Consider the following 5,866-nt stretch of genomic DNA (forward strand, 5'->3'; position numbering starts at 1 on the left):
TTGCACTGTGTTTTAGTTTTTGTGTAAGGTAAAATTTGCAAGTGATGAACTTGGATAATTAACTGAAGAGATTTCTAAGCAAGTGTTGAAGGAGCAACTTGATTTCTACTGAGTGCTTACAGTAAAATGTGACTGGAGAGATATAAATTAAATCCAAAAGAACCAGCCTATTCATATTGCAAAATGTGAGAAAGCTTGTTCTGAAGAGACACTAAGAGGATGGCTAGATATTCATTTCATAAAGAGATTGTGGATGTCGCTCATAAACTTAATCAGCCATTTTAACAGAGGCTTGGAATAGAGATGGGATTATACAAGCACTGACACTTCCAGTTTGAACTAAAAAGGACAGATCAAGTGGGACTGAATGATGGAAGGCTGTCAGACTTTTTAGATTCTACAAGACAGGACACAGAGCTATTCTACGGTGAACAGGCGCTATTCCTCAAGAAAAGGAAGAATGATGCCAAAGGCAATTCAAAGATCATCAGGGCTACCACTTCCACCACAGGCCCAGGAGGCATGACTAGTTCCTCCTGAGTTTCAAAGGGTGGAGCTTCCTCTTTCTGGTTTTCTTGGGCCAGTTGCCACCTCAGTGGATTTGGAGGGAAGATCATGGAACTAAGGGAGATTATTCTCATGCCTTAAGATCTAATGGGATTTTCCTTGCTAGGTTTTGAACTGGCTTAGGACCCATAACCTCTTCTTTCTTTCTTATTGGTCCCTTTTGGAATGGGAATATTTATTCTATGCCTGTCCCATCATTGTATTTTGGAAGCACATAACTTTTCTGGTTTTACAAGTTTGCAGTGAGAGAGAAATTTTGCCTCAAGATGAAATGTACCTTGAGTCTTACCTGTGTCTGATTTGGATGATATTTAGAAGAGACTTTGGACTTTAGACTTTAGAGTTGATGATACACTGAGTTAAGACTGTGGGGCTGCTGAAATGGAATATATATATGTTTTGCATTCAAGAAGGACACGAATTTGTGGGGGGGTGGTCAGGGGTGGAATGCTATGTACTGAACTGCATCCCTCCAAAATTTATATGTTGAAGCTCTAACCACCAATGTAATTGTATTTGGAGATGGGGTCTTTGGGAGATAATTAGGGTTAGATGAGGTTATAAGGGTGGGGCCTAATGATGATGGGATCAGTGCCCTTATAATAAGAGACCAGAGCTCACCCTTGCTCTCTCTCTCTCTGTCTCTCTCTCTGCCATGTGAGAATACAGAAAGAAGGCAGCCTTCTACAAGCCAGGAAGAGGTTCTCACCAGAACCCCACCATGCTGGCATCCTGATCTTGCACTTCCTAACCTCCAGGACTGTGAGAAGTAAATGTCTCTCATTTAAGCCACTCAGTCTGTGGCATTTTGCTATAGAAGCCTGAGCAAACTAATACAAAAGGGTATTATCATGCTATGGATGCAATTTTGTAGCATCAGGGAGGATTGATGACTGTGGTTCACTTTCTTGTTGCTTCTTTGCTCTGATTTAAAATACAAATCCAATGTTTGTCGTGCCTGTTTTCTCCATCTATGAAAAGGAAGCTACTCATATGCCTATTAATGAGGACAAATACCATGAAGTCTTCCTGTGCAGTGCTAGGCATTGTAGTCATTATCTTCAATCCACTGCTTTTGTTCAATCTCATTTAAGCAGATAATAACTTTGATAACTTGATGTACTAAGCTTTTGTTTCTGCCACCCTTACCCTCACTGATGTTTTCTTAGGCCTATTGCTCTATCTGGTTTCTTTCAAAATGTTTTACTAACTCCTCTTCAATACTTATGGCCTCTCTTTTTCAGTCACTATGTAAGTTCTTGTATCCTGGAGATGCTCACGTACTTGGGATGCTTTGTTAGATACATTTATTAAGAAAATCTCATAAATTTGGGAGAAGAACACATTGCCCTCTTCTAGGATGGTACAGATTTTTAAACAGGGATATGAAAAAAAGATGAGGTGTTTGTGTTCTGTGTTTTCCTCTGAGTCACTACATTTAGTTGGATGGAAGGTTTGACTTTGAACTCATGTTTTTTGGCAGCCCAAAACATAGTGAACTAATGAAAAATCACACATGACCTCATTTTCCATGCTGTTATTTGCTGCCTACAAAGAAATTTACACATTACAGAAAGTACTGTGCTAAGTAAAAAATGAATATCTTTGTTGTATGGAAAATTTTTATCTAAACATCTGTTTCCAACCAGTGATATCTCTATTTCTTTAACCAGAAGAAAATAAAAGAATACAACCCAAAACTCAAAAATACTCTCACAAGATAATTTTACAGTTTAAAAATATTCTATGTGATTATGCTTATTCATTACAGTGAAATTATATGTTTATTAATAATAATCACAGCTATTTGACTGTATAATCTTATATTATAACAATACATGTATCTAATATGTGTATTATACACTTTATATGCTATCAAGAAACACTGTAGGGCTAGAGCAAGACTCAAGGAACGATCCATCTACAAAAGTTCACCTTAATTTAAAGTATTTGTAGAGATAATTAGAATACTAGATCTGTTCATTAACATTTCAAATCTCATTTAAATGTAAATTGTAATATTCTCTTTTTCTGCAACACTAGGTCATTAGTGTCTTTCATGAGTAATAAGTAATTTGTTCCCCATTAGCTACAAAAATGGATAAAGAGATAAATCAAAATCTGATAAGAATCACAGTTAAAATGGTAACCTGTGTGGAAGGGAGCTTATACAAAACATTGTTTTCACTATTATTTCATTATTAAAAATACAACCAATTCACATTTCAACAGCTCTGATATTAATTGGTCTCTACGTGGTATCTGTAATAAATGCATGTAACTATGAAAATATATTTGTAAAATCACATGGAAAATGAGACAATTTTGCAATATCTTTTTCATAGAAAATTTAGATTAAAAAATCAAAAATAGGTCTTCCCTGGTGGCACAGTGGTTAAGAATCCACCTGCCAATGCAGGGGACATGGGTTCAAGCCCTGGTCCAGGAAGATCCCACATGCCATGGAGCAACTAAGCCCGTGCGCCACAACTACCGAGCCTGTGCTCTAGAGCCCGTGAGCCACAACTACTGAAGCCCACGTGCCACAACTACTGAAGCCCGCGTGCCTAGAGCCCGTGCTCCGCAAAGAGAAGCCACTGCAGTGAGAAGCCCGCGCACCGCAACAAAGGGTAGCCCCGCTCACTGCAACTAAAGAAAGCCCGTGCGCAGCAATGAAGACCCAGCGCAGCCAAAAATAAATAAATTAATTAATTGAAAAAAAATCTAAAATGCAGCCTTTTGCTTAGAAATAGATTGTAAGAAGAGGAAAGAAATCATTAAAAATCTAAGTAATACAGGGGCTTCCCTGGTGGCACAGTGGTTGAGAGTCTGCCTGCCGGTGCAGGGGACATGGGTTCGGGCCCTGATCTGGGAGGGTCCCGCATGCCGCGGAGCGACTGGGCCCGTGAGCCACAATTACTGAGCCTGCGTGTCTGGAGCCTGTGCTCCGCAACAAGAGAGGCCGCGATGGTGGGAGGCCCGCGCACTGCGATGAAGAGTGGCCCCCGCTTGCCGCAGCTGTAGAGAGCCCTCGCACAGAAACGAGGACCCAACACAGCCATAAATTAATAAATTAAAAAAAAAAAAGAGAACATTTCTTAAAAAAAAAAAAAAAATCTAAGTAATACAAAACACATACAAAATGTTCTCATAAAGATATCATACCATAATAGAAATGGATTTTTGGAATTTATACGGATAAGAAACTTGTTAATGTCCAGAGAACTGGCCTCTTTTTTCATTATCCTTATCTCACTCCTACTGACTCCTCCATTTTGTCAAGTAACTAGTAAGTGTTTTGTTTTCTTTTTTTGACAATGCTCTTTTAAATATGTTTTCTTAATCAATTAAGACAATGTATTTGCCAATTCTTCATAAAATTATTTTCTATGTACATTCTATGTTAGAACATGTGTGGGAAAGTGTGTGTGTTTAATATGGCATGAAGCTAATCATAAAAATCAGTATTTTGTTCATAGTTTACTGGTCATAAAAATACTATCATTGTCTCTAACATCTAATTCTCAGTTGATGATCACTGCTCCCCCTACTGTCATGTCAAGAGCAGGAGCTCTCAGGAGTTAGACTGACTATGTTCAAATCTTAGCTAAGTGTGTTTGTTCATGTTACTTATCTTCTCTGTACTCTTGTTCTCTCATCAGGAAAGGGGGACTACTGATCTATCTTCCTTATACAGTTGTTGCAATGATTAGTTGAATACATGTAAATTACTTAGAACATGTTAAGTGTGCAATACATGTTATCTCATGATGTTTTAATAACTTAATATTATTTAAAATATGTAAACTCACGTGTGTGTAAATATTCTCTCTAGTTTTTTCTCCCCATGGATAGGTTATCGCCATGTGACATTTGTAAATTATTATTTTAGTCAGAGGTCTAGATCTTGAAATGGGCTGATTATCAACTTCGTATCAACTTCATGCTGTGATCCTTTCTAGTCTTGACTCAGCTTTCAAAAATAGAGGCTCCAAAACCAGATGTTGATCAAAGGGTATAAACTTTCAGTTAGAAGGCAAATTCTGGAGATATAATGTACAGCATGATGATTATAGTCACCAATACTGCATTATATACTTCAAAGTTGCTAAGAGACTAGATCTTAAATGTTCTTAGTGCATACACATACACACAAATAATAATTATGTGACATGATCAAGATGTTAGCTAACAGTAAGCTGATAATCATGTTGCCATATATAAATGTATCAAATCAACACATTGTACACTTTAAGTTTACACAGTGTTGTACATCAATTATATCTCAATTAAAACATACTGTGGTGGGGTGAGATTTTTCACTATCAAATTGGGAAAAATTTAATGATAATATACAGTGTTGTTGAAGACATGGGGAAATAAGCACTCTCTAACACTACACATGGGTATAATTTGATATAATTTTTCTGGAAGGCAATTTAGTAATATGTCTTCTGGTTGTCAATAGATATTGATGAAAAGTCTGCAAGAACTGCAAAACAGAATCAATATGGGTTCCTCTTGGTGATGGATGGTGACAGTGTCTATGGTTGGGGGAATCAGCTTCCATGTGGTCTCTAATGCTGCCTTCAGGTGTGCCAGCATCTCCCAACCCCCTTCTAATGTATCTTTTTTTATTCCAAATGTTGAAAAATCCAAAGAAAAATCACAGCATTTCTCAGACTCCCTTGTAGCTTAGTAACCTCAGTAATATTTAAAATACTGCTATGGACTAAATAGTGTCTCCCCAAAATTTATATGTTGAAGCCCAAACCCCAAATGCTATGGCATTGAAAGATGGGGTTTATGGGAGGTAATCAGGATTAGATGAGGTCATGAGGATGACAATATTAGTGCCCTTTTAAATAGAGACACCAGACAACTTGCTCTGGAGCTCTCTCTACCATGTGAGGGCACAGTGATAAGGTGACCTTCTGCAAGCCAGAAAGGGAGCTCTCATTGGTAACTGAGTCAGCCAGCTCCTTGATATTGAACTTCCAAGACTACAAAGCTGTGAGAAATAAATATTTGTTATTTAAGCCAAAACAACAAAAAAGCAAAAACAAACAGTGGTTCCTCCTGATCAGTGCTGTTTGTACTTAGCATCTACATCAGCCTAGGGCTAAAACAAAGCTAGCAAAACACACTATGAAAAATTATCGTGTTATCCCCTTATCCAAAGCTCAACCCTTATCATGGTGACTAAATTGGCTGAATCCAAAGATAACACCATTGGTATTTTAGCTATATCCTGCTTCCCCTTCTAAAGTTGAAGTGTTATCTGGAAAATCCATTAGCT

At 37.7% G+C, this 5,866-nt stretch overlaps 1 long non-coding RNA gene across 1 annotated transcript; it reads right to left on the bottom strand.

Annotated features, from left to right (window-relative positions):
- Nucleotides 1–1,366: 1,366 nt before the first annotated feature.
- Nucleotides 1,367–5,346, bottom strand: LOC309624640. The gene is made up of 2 exons (XR_014242069.1): nt 3,701–5,346; nt 1,367–3,368 (listed from the first exon to the last, which is right to left on the bottom strand). It is a non-coding gene; the product is annotated as an uncharacterized lncRNA (long non-coding RNA).
- Between the last annotated feature and the right edge of the window lie 520 nt (nt 5,347–5,866).

Source organism: Balaenoptera borealis (genome assembly GCF_965194805.1).
Source record: "Balaenoptera borealis genome assembly, chromosome: 2".
Taxonomy (NCBI): Eukaryota; Metazoa; Chordata; class Mammalia; order Artiodactyla; family Balaenopteridae; genus Balaenoptera; species Balaenoptera borealis.